At 40.6% G+C, this 12,039-nt stretch overlaps 1 pseudogene; it reads right to left on the bottom strand.

Moving 5' to 3' along the window:
• Positions 1–385: 385 nt before the first annotated feature.
• LOC147018821 (olfactory receptor 52N4-like) lies at positions 386–11,775 on the bottom strand (annotated as a pseudogene).
• Between the last annotated feature and the right edge of the window lie 264 nt (positions 11,776–12,039).

Here is a 12,039-nt window from a genome sequence, read left to right as displayed (position 1 = left end):
ATTAGGATCTTCACCAAAATCGAATCAATTCGTCCATGTCACACATCCCACCAAATTTCATCCGGATCCACCAACAACTTTTTGAGATACCCTGCACAAAAACACACAAAGAGGGGTGAAAACATAACCTTCTTCACTTTCGGTGGCAGAGGTAATCATGAGACTCAAAAGTTAAAAACAAGACATGGATTTTGGTTGTTGTCCTTCTGTCTAACTTTGTGCAGAACACGTCTAGGCTCTGCACAAGCTTTGAGAGAGGAAATCTCGATTGTCGCTCCCTTTTTCACACAAAGATATTTATTTCCTCATGATACCAAGAAAAAAAAATGAGGGACTCAACTGAAAACAACTCAGGAGGAGTTTATTGGCTTTTTATGACCATGGTTCATGATGAAATGGTCTAAAACACACGTCGCCTGAATCTCCGACGTAACTCTGTCTCCCGCATCCCATAAATTAGTGGACCCAAAAAGCGTGGCAGCACTAGGAGCATGAAAAATACGATAATGTAAGTACTTTTCAGCACCAACTTCTGCAATCCCAGATTTTGAAGCCATTTCATGAATGGTGGCCGAAACAGAGACAGAAGTAAGAGTGCCAGATGGATTGCATGTGGAGTGACTGTCTGCAGAGCCCTGCAATATACTAAGAGAAACGACGTCAGTAGCTCCAAAACTTTAATAACCAAGAGAGTTCATAGAACATGATACCCCATGCAGTGTTCAGGTCTATACTTCAAGTTTAACAAATAATGATTTTAAAGATTGTAAAAAAAACCATATTCCGGAGGTTTAGCACGATTGAAGCAATCTTATACCCCACCCAAATACAACACCCTATTTAACATGCTTGCAAAACGAAAATGGTTTTAAAGGTGCAAAGAAGGTGATTTGTGTTAGACAGTGTGTGGCAGCACAAAGAGCTCCACCAACTCCACTTTCCCCTCTACGTAACACTTTCCCCAAGTAACATAGTTGTTCTTGTTCTTCTCCTCCTCTTCCCTTTATAAGGGGTGAGGTTAGATGGCACCAAGCATCTGCCCTGCCTTGACCACGATACTCCTCCTCCTCCCTCTACTCTCCAACTACCCCTACCTTAAAAATATCCATCCTCACACAATCCTCCCATCTCAACCACGGTCCAACTCTTTTCCTCCGTCCTTGCTCCCTCAATATATATGCTCTCTTTGCCATTCCCTCTTCCCCCAACAACACCAAGTGTCCAGCCCATCTCAGCCGGCATTTCACCAATCTCCCCATCAAGCTCATCTGAACACCAATCTCCTCCCTCAGTTCATCCATCCTCCTCGCCACCCTTCTCACTCCCACAATCCTCCTGACACAGTTGTTCTCACAAATCTACAGCCTCTGTTGTTGTTTCACTGTCAGCGCCACCATCTCCAGACTGTAAAGGTAGGCTGGTGTTACACATGACATCAGAACCTTCCCTTTCAATTTTCTTTATATCTTTCTGTCCGCCATTACTCCCTCCACACATTCACACCCACTTGAATCCTCCTTCACACCTCTGCCACGGACATACCATCCCCGGTCACTGTTCCTCACAGATACTCAAACCTATTTCCCTGCTTGATCTCCTTCCCCTCTAACCTGATATTCATTTATTTTCTTTGATACCCGACCCACATCACCTCAGTCTTCTCCATACTCATCTTCAGCCCATGCTTCCCAAATGCCTCCTTCCACTCCCCCAGTTCTTCATGCATCTCACTCCCACAACAGCCAGATTGTCTCCATACATCCTCCTCCCCATATTATTCCTCAAGCTCACTTTCCTGCTTTCCAGCTCCATCACCATGACAAACATAAGTGGGCTGAGAGCGCTTCCCTGCCTCAAACCAATACCGATGCTCATGTTGAACTCCTCAGATATCCCAGGTCCAACTAAAACTCTTCCCTTCTTTCCCTTGTACATCTCTTACACCAACCTGAATTCTGCTTCGGTCACTCCCATCCACCTCAGTGTCGCAATCACCATCTCTCTCAGGACAGTGTCATAAGCCTTCCCAGGTCCAAAAATCCCAATACCCTCTCACCTTGCACCTCCAACCTCTTCTTCACCAGCTGTCTCAGCACGAACATCCCATCCCAAAATCTGTCGTCCCCCTACCCTTTCCAAACCCCTGCTGCTCTTCTCTGATCTCAATCTCCACACTTATCCTCATCCTCCCATCCAGAATCCTCTCCAGCACCTTCATGACATGGCTGAAGAGTTGAATATCCCTGTACTTCCCTGCATTTTGAACATTGCCCTTCCCATTCCATATCGGCACAATTAACCCTGCCCTCAAATCCTCCAGAATTGAACCCTCTCTCATACATATATTCAACAGGCTCTTCATCCAACTAACTCCAACTTCTTCCACTGCAATTGTCATCTCTGTTCACACCTCATCAATGCCTAGTGTTCTTATCTTCCCTTCTTCATCCTTTTCAATACTGTCCACACTTCCTTCTCTGTGATCTTCACCAACTCCACTCTCCCCTCTTTGTAACATGGTAGCCCCAAATAGCCATTGCTTCCTTCCTGGTTCAACAGCTCTTTGAAATATCATTTCCCATACCTTCAATAATGATCCCCTCATGGACACTAGCCCCCGCCACCATCCTTAATCACCACCCCAACCCCCTTCATGTCCTTTCCATCCTTATCCCTGTCACGAGCCTATATATATATATATATATATATATATATATATATATATATATATATATATATATATATATATATATATATATATATATATATATATATATATATATATATATATATATATATATATAATCTTTCTCCCACCATACTCTTCCAACTTGTTGTACACCTCCTCTTCCATATCATTCTGCAGCTGATTCACAGCTCTCCTTGCTGCTTTCTTTTTCTGCCTGCACAGGTGCACCCTATCCTGACGTCCTTCCACACAAAACTTCTGCAATTCCACTAAACACCTCTCCATACTTCTTCCACTCCTCCTCCAAACCTTCCACTTCTTCGCCAAGTTGCTAATTCCTAGCCCTCCACCTGACCTCTCCTTGTACTCCAGGAGGACGTTTCCCCTGCACTTCCCCCACCGAATAATCTTCCGACCCCTGCTCTTAACCTCCCTCCTTTTCTTCGTCCAAACCACAAACACCACAGGCTTGTGCTGGGTGGAAACATGCTCTGCCACTGCTTCACAATCCTAAACCCCCAACAAGTGTTGCTTCCTTACCACCACCAAATCCAATTCTGATCTATATTGTCCATTCCCATAGGTATTCTTGTGGCTTTCCCGACCTTTGAAAGAATGAACCAGCTATGGCCGGCCCATTCCCGGCCATCAGCTCCACCAGCTCTCAACCCTCTGCATTCCTCGCTCCCCACCAAAATTTACCAAAACGTTCCTCTTTCCCTGGCTCTGCTACGGCCAAATGCACGTTAAAGTCACCTGCAATGTACAGCATCATCTCCAGCTCAACAATTCTCATCATCCTCTCAAGGGGGTCCCTGAATTCCTGCTTCTCTGCCCCAATCTTTCGCATTTGTGGCCCATATACTGACATAACACACACCATTTACCTCTGAATCACCATCCATGCCACATCTATCTATCCCTCCCATCATTCCACTCTGACCACCTGCTTGCTGATCTCTTCCGATACTCTTATTCCCACACCATTACTCCTTTCCTGCCTCCTTTCAATTTGGTTTCGTGCACACACAACACTTCCAAACCCTTTCTCTGCAGCATCTCCACCAATTCGATGCCAAGCCTCACACTTTCGTTCCTCACACAGGCACAAGAATGAAATGCAACCTGCCCCACCGAACCACTCCACCTCACCACGGGACGAGCCGTCCTTATACACCACCCAATTCAACATATCCAGGTCCTGCTTGCTCAACAAAATGGTTTTGAAAGTACAAAGATGGCGATTTGTGTTCCGCAGTGTTCAAGCATATTGTTCAATTTAAATAATTAAGATTGGAAAAATCATTCAAATAAATTAATTCTGGAATTTACCACCGTTTTACCGCCGTTGATGCAATGTCAATTACACCACCCTATCTAACACGTTACATTAGTTATTCGTGCACGTTAATATCCTTTATGACATTCTCCCCAAAATAATTTATATCCAAGATGACCCTCAAAATTTTTCGTACTGATCGGATAAAGCGGTTGACGTATGCAATTATAACGTCATAACGAAACCGCCTATGACGTCAACAAAAAAATCACACTTGTTTCTCATGAGGAGCCCTTCACATGTACCAAGTTTTAATTTTTTTCATGGAGTGGTTTCGGAGATACAGAGGTCCAAAGTTTTTCCTTTTTTCCAATACGGCTGCCAAACCACGTGACCTATGATGCCATAATTATTATTAAAACATTATACATGAGTAGTCACACCTATGGTGAAAATTTCGTGTCAATCGGATAATGGGTTGCAGAGAAACCAGAAAATTAGCATGGACGGACGAACGTACATATGTACAACCTGAAAACATAATGCCTAAAGGCTCCAGCGACTTCATCAGCGGAGATGTAAAACTATTTGATTCATTCACTTGTAGTAAACCCCTATTTTTACAGAAAATAAGACAGACGTAAACATTTAATATATAATTGGGGCAAGGAATAACATTAAAACTCCCTCTGTTTCAAATGGGAAAATATATTAAAGTGTATTATTAGCTCACCTGGACTTTAGTCAGGTGAGCTTATGAGATTGAACAGTGTCCGACTGTCCGTAGATGATTGAGTGAGTCAGTTATCAGTCACTTTCACTTGAACCAAACACAATTTTGATGAAACTTGGCCACAAGCTTCATATCTGATGCCTGTCAAAGGTATATTGACCACATCAAAATCTGTGCTCATCAGGGGTCTACGAGGGTTTATTTCAAAGTTTGAGCAATATGGAGTCCGGAAATTTCTTCACAAGGAAATTTTTGTCCAAGGCACGATTAAATGAAAAAAAATGCATTGCAAAGCAAATCCATGGATGCATGGTTACCATGTTTGGGAAAGATGCCTCTCATTACACCACTGAGACATGATGGGCAAAGCGCTTTAAACATGGCAGGGAATCGATATAAGATGACTCCAAGTCTGGACAACCACTGGACATGTAACCAGTCCAGAAACAATCTTTTCAATAAAAAGTACGATAATGTCTGATTGCCAAATCAAGTTTCCAGAACTTGCAAAACAGTTCAGAATTTCTTTTTGCACTGAAATTATTAACTATGAACATCAAAGGTTTCTGGGAGATGAGTGAACCAAACCTCAGTGTGCAAGATCGTCAACAGAGAGTGGAGTCAAAAGCGATGCTGGAGCTCTTCAATACAAATCCAATGGAGACTTTGTGATGTCTGTTTACTGATAATGAGAAATAGGTTCACCACTAGGATGCTGGGACAAACACTGAATCAGCACATCTTCACCCTGAAAAAGTTCTGCACCCAGTCTTCAGGCAGCAACATTATGGGCAGAATCATATGGGATTCAAAAGGGATGCTTACGATACATTCCATGGCACACAGCAGAACAATATCTGGTCAATTTCATGCCAACTTGCTGTCCTGGCTGCATGAAACCGACACAATGGATATATTTGTATGGAGAAATGCCATCAATGTCAAATGAAGACAGGGTGCAGAATCTTCTGGAGAAAAGGGCACGCACGAACAAGCATTTTAAGGCCATTTTCCCCTGCAAGAGCAGGGATTAGCCTTGCGGGCCCCATGACAATCATGGTTTCCTTTTTGAGGCGATGTTTTATGGCCGGATGCCCTTCCCGACGCCAACCCTTTCGTCGCCTCTTCCGACACGCAGAGACACATTGTACTGATTATAACTGAGGCCCTTGAGAAAACGAGAAAATGGAAGTAAAATGTTTGTTGTTTTTGTTTGTTGCCAGCAAATAGCCTAACTGTCAAGACCAAGAACATCATATACCAATGGTTTTTAAAAAAATTGTGGGAGTGAGTCAAAAAGAGAAGTGTCAGTTTTGCAAGGTAGAAAAAAGACAGTATGAGCCACCCCCAAGGGGGTGTAAAAAACTAATGTCAGAACAGCTGTACACACAGAGGCACAACAAAATATTTTGAGTAATCCACTGGCACATCTGCAAAAATTTCAATATCCCAATCCCAGAAAACTCATGGAAACATGAACCAAAGGTGATGGTTGAAAACAAGGACATAATGCTCACGTATACTATGATGATGATCCCATCGAGCATAAACATAGAAAACAAAACACCATGACTGGCCATAGTATTTACGTTTAAAAAAAAGGAAAGCAAGAAGCAAATACTTCGATATCGCGCAGCTGGGGGCAGCAAAAGTCGAGGTTAAGAATAATGAAACAATTTTGCAGTTATAAAATTTAAATGTAGACACGATGAATTAGCATGCATGATGGGAAGAGTTGTGACATTGGACTAATTTCTATTTATAGCCCTCAGATCAAAGGGACGTACGCGGCCATAAGTATGACAGAAGACGTGACAGAAGATACAGGACAGAATAGCCAATAAGTGCGACAGAAGACGTGACAGAAGACACAGGACAGAATAGCCAATTATATAACAGCGTGATGTCGCCGCACTGTAATAAAGCATTGATAATTGAGGTTTCAGTACCTAGTGATTTTGGTCTGAATAACACAGAAATAAAGAAAATGACCAAATATCAAGATCTCAAGATTGAAGTCAAAATATCTTGGAAGCTGAAGAGCGTTAAATTCATACCAATGGGAATGATAAAGAAGAACCTTATGTGGAAGAAAAATAATTATATTCATGTACTCTCAATTATAATTGTTGCTGGTACTTTATAAATGTAATTTTTGTACTTCAGTCAAATTGGCTACCAGTAATGTTTCCCTTTTCCCAAGAGTCTTTTGACCTACACATTGATAAAAAGGAATATCTCACTTTGAAGGTCTTTCTCGCTGCATAGAAACAGGGTGACCTAGTTGATAACAATGCAAACTTTTGCCATGATTATGTCATTCTCTCCCTCCCACCCAAAATGGACACATATTGCAGTTTTGAGTTATTTTGCCTAATGCTTCTCACCCTCCCATTCTTTGGAATGTCAAATTGTGTACAAGAGGAATCTTTTCGGGCTTTTGTTTCAGTGGAGTCCATTCGAATGTTTCAATGAATCCTTCAATGTTCTTCCTCTGTATATAGGAAATTAAAGATTCTCCGTTTGTTTGGTGATCCAACTTGTGGAAATTGAGTTCTTTTCCATCACACTCACAAATATCCAACAAAACATCCCTGGGAACATTACCACAAATGAACTACAGTTGGAGGGATTCTGGGGCTCGGTGACAATCCTGAAAACAGCCCTAAGAATAAAACTCTTCGAACAACACACCTTCACAACTTAGCCCATGAATCATGATCCTTCAATGAAATGAAGGTCCATACTTTGAGCCTTGGGAGGACTATGTTCCACCTTCTGAAACTGGAATATGAAGAAAACAACCAACGACACACATACACAATACTTGCAGACCAAATGCAGATACTGGGGTGCATCCTATATTTACTAGATTACTAGAATGTTGACAAGTTACTACCACTGTACACCATCCATATTTTCCCTTGTTGCATACCACAGTATATGAATATGAATAATATTCTAAGTGAGTGGGAGTGAGGCTGCAACGGCCAAATTTTGTTTTCAGATATTTTTGTTTACGGAAAGTTTTGATTTTCTCTGAAATTGTGGCTTTAAAAGTTGCATTACTATGCCAAATTGCAGCTCTCTATCCCACCTAGAAAGTACAAAACATTTATGTGACTGAGTGAGTGAGTGGGAAGAAAGAGCCATATATGCTACCAGAGGGGGATGCTTGCAGACTGCAAGTAGATACTGGCATGAAATCTACGTGCAGACGTAATAAATATTTGATGAAGTGGATTGTGAAAAAGCTTTACATAAGTGATGAAGTGGATTTTACTAGCATTCTGCAAGCAGCTAAGGAAATTATGTGAATCAAGAATGAATGATCAGAATGAGATCTTTTTTGTTGTTGTTGTTGAATACATCATCAAAGTTTGTGGAAAATTTAACACTTTCCCTGGTATAGTCATTTTTCATGTGAATATGTCAAATGTTATCAAATAAAACTGTTGTTTTCATTCTAATGAGTTGCTAGACAACGCTAAAAGACGGAGTTTTTGATTTCAAATCGAAGTTAATAGGTGGAACTGGAACTTATAAAACTAGAACAGGCACTCGGTAGAGCGCATACCTTCGCCGTCGCTACTTTTTTCCAGGCACATTTGAAAAACGTCATTTAAAAACGTCCATGACGTCACAACCATCAGTCTGATAGACGTCAAATTTGGTGTTAGATGTCATTGAGGGCAGTCCAACAAAATGGAATGATAAACACTGAAAAAAAATCGAAAGTTTAAAAATGACGTCATCTTGTGACGTCATTTTGACGCACTTCCAATGACGTCACTACCAATCGCGGACTACCATCCTGAAAGCTCTTATTTCACGGAACATTTTAACGTTGGTTTCATGTCAATAGCTCTATTAGATCTGGTTATGCCTACAAGTATATTTTGACCTTGAGTGTGACCTTGACCTTGACCATAGAGTTAATTTGCAAAACCTGTTCATATATAAGCAGATATTTTGGTACTGATCATAATGCCTGGATTTGGGACAATTTCCTTTACAAATTACATAGATATTTGAATATAAAATATCAGGACATTTTAGCCACAATTGAAAAACGTTATGTTCAAACGTCAATGACGTTATAACGGTCAGTCCGAACGACGCCAAATTTGGTGTGTGACGTCCTTCAGGTAAGTCCTACAAAACGGTATGATCAAAACTGATGAGGTCGAAAATTGAAAATTTACGTCATCTTGTGACGTCATTTTGATGCACTTCTGATGACGTCACGTCAAATCTGACACCACGTACCCGAAAGGTATTTCGTCATGGAACAATATGGCGTTAGTTGCATGTCGATAGCTGTCTTATGAAGGAAGTTATGCTCAAAAGTTTGTTTTTGACCTTTTCATGACCTTGACCTTGACCTTTGACCCGATCACTCCCAAAATCTAATCAAATCGTCCTTGGATAATCGTGAATCATCCCACCAATTTTCATGCAATTCGTTTAATACTTTCTGAGTTATGCGAATAACAAACAAACACACATATTCACAAATAAATAAATACACAGCGACCAAAACATAACCTTTCGCAGAATGCGAAGGTAATGAAGTTGAAACAAACAGTGATTGTCCTATTCTTATCACTGTTCCCACATTGAACGTTGTAATCAACAGCAGAGCAAATTTGAGTTATCTTGTTAAGTTAGTATCTTTCCATTTTGATACATTGATTGAACTGAGATTTTTTTTGTATACAGTCAAGGCTCATGTAAGAGCTAACACACAGAACATACAACAAGGCAGGAGACAAGAGGGACCAGAGAGGGAAGCACAAAACAGTGAGGAACAGAGACAATCGGAGATCTGTGAAAGGGAGAGGGATGGGGCAGGGTACACAAGTGGTACCACAGAGATTTTCAGGAAGGAAAACAGGGAATTTGAAGGAGATGGGTTTGGGGTGGATTAATGGGGGTAGAAAAGATCAAGATTTTGATTAGTAACGATCGCATAATATGCTGAAAGAGAGAGAACGATACCAAATTGAATTTGTTGCGTTCTAACAGCCTCCAGCACAGGATGGTCAATTTATGCTTCGTAGCAACATTTTTAGATCCTCATGGAGGATCTCCAAGTCTTACTCACGTTGTTGTTCTTGTGGACTTTTTTGTTTCACAGCCTACAGTTTTCATCGAAACTTCCTGAAACTTGGCATATATATGTAAAAATACCCTGCGCAGACAGTAACCATCTCCGATTTTGAAAATTCCTCCTAGAAAAAAAGTTATGACGTCAAAATATCTCCGCTAATGGAAATCGCCTAAAAAATTATCACCGAAACTAGGGAAGCTTTTTGAATTCTGTTTGCGGAAATCGAACAGGGCATTATCAGAGATGAATTACCGCACATATGATACGTTACTGACGTCGTATCAATTTTTATGACGTCATTCCTATTTTTTGACATTTTTTGTTTCACAACCCAGAGTTTTCATCGGATCTTCGTGAAACTTGCCATGTATATGCACAAAGCCCATGCGCAGGCAGTAACCATCTCCGATTTTGGAAATTCTTCCGAGAAAAAAAGTTGACGTCATAATATCGCCATTAATGAAAATCGCCTATACCATTATCTCCGAAACTCGGCAAGCTGTTTGAATTTTGTTTGCGGGAATCAAGCCAGGCATTAGCACAGATAATTTATCGCAAACATGATACATCACAATGACGTCATATTCGTTTTTATGACGTCATCATGAAGAGGACGAGGATCTGAGCTCATTTGAGCTTGTTCTCTACGTACCTAGTAAGGCCTGCCTTCTTCATTACATTATGCATTGAAAGCATGCAAAATGATTGTTAGATCAGACATCGAATCGCTATCTCAACAGCAGCCGATAATGCAATTGCCCATCTATATTCAAACAATGTATCAAAAAGAAAACACTAACTTCACCAAATTGACTCTGTTAACGATGTATAATGCTACAAGAATATGACTATCACATGCCTTGATAAGTAAAGTTGCCCTTTAGAATATTGGCATTGAACTTCCTGAGGAAGATATGCAAGAGCCAAGATACTCAAATTCTCTTGATTGTATTAACAGTAGTCTTCATTCATGTCAATTGAGGGGAAGAGATCACTTTGATTCAAGCAAGGGATTTTAGTTTTTATTCACCTGATTTGAGGTCCGAGAGTGGATGAGTAGTGGTTGAAATCCTGGAGTACATAAGTAAGGATGTCTATAGACTCGTCAATGACCACATCATCTGCAAAATCTGTTGTTAAGGACATGCAATGCTACAATAATTTAACAATCACTCTTTGTTTTGAATTTCAGTTTATAAGTTCCAATCCTTAATGTTTGGTTTCGACTTAGAATCAAACCCCAACTCTGTTTCCTGAAACAGCATTACAATGTAAATAATCGATTAATTTTAGAACGTTTGACCTTTTTACAATCAAATTACTATCCCTGTAAAACTGTGAAATAAAGTGCTCATTATAAATCAACCATTTTTGATTTACCCGATTTATTTCGCTGCTTGCAGAATGCAAGCACAATCATCAAGCATCCTGCTTGGAATTTACCTGGTTGATGCACCAGAATTGTTTGAAGCCCCTCTTGAAATCCATGTGAGCTGGATGTAAGTAAAAGTTACTGTGAGTGCACTGAACACAAAGAAGCACTGAAAGAGGATATTCTTGATTGAGGTGTAAAATTGATCAAGGTTCTCCAAATTCTGTACATCACAAACAATGAGCTGTTTCACCTCTCTTCTCTTGACTGCCAACATGATATTTAAAAAAGTAGGGAAGGAAATGCAAGCCAATCATATGAAAGAAAGGACCAGTCTTGCCATTTGTGGGCCACAGAGACCTGCATGGTAACGCATAGGGTGGTATATTGCGACGTAACGCTCAGTTGCCACAGCAACCACACAGGACACGTTGCTCAGGAACAACAGATTTCCCATAATGTTCAATGTGATGCATATAAAAAAAGGCATGCAAATCCTCTTCCAGGTCAAGGTTAACATCATCGTGGAGATTGGCAGCAATGTCAGGTCACTGCAAAGACTGTAGTTGACAAAGGAAGAGGTTAAATATAAGAAAAATAAGAAATGTAGAGATTTACACGATTATGGAGTGCAATAAATCTGCACGATAAACGGAGCTATGCGTGCAAGTTCCACCAATTGGTTGGACCGTTCGCCCAACTCCAAGCACAATTTGTATACTTTGGCCGCCAATTTAGGAACCCTTTAGAATGACCTTTTCTCTGAAGTAGCGCTTTTCCTACTAAGGTGATGCAGGTTTGCTATAATTTCTGACTATTTTCTGAAATTGTGAGTTGACCAGGCCACTGTGTC

This window comes from Eptatretus burgeri, chromosome 10 (genome assembly GCF_056783735.1).
Source record: "Eptatretus burgeri isolate ZD-2024b chromosome 10, Ebu_testis_v1, whole genome shotgun sequence".
Classification (NCBI taxonomy): Eukaryota; Metazoa; Chordata; class Myxini; order Myxiniformes; family Myxinidae; genus Eptatretus; species Eptatretus burgeri.
Note: the sequence above shows the minus strand (reverse complement) of the source record. Positions and strands in the feature narration are given on the sequence as shown.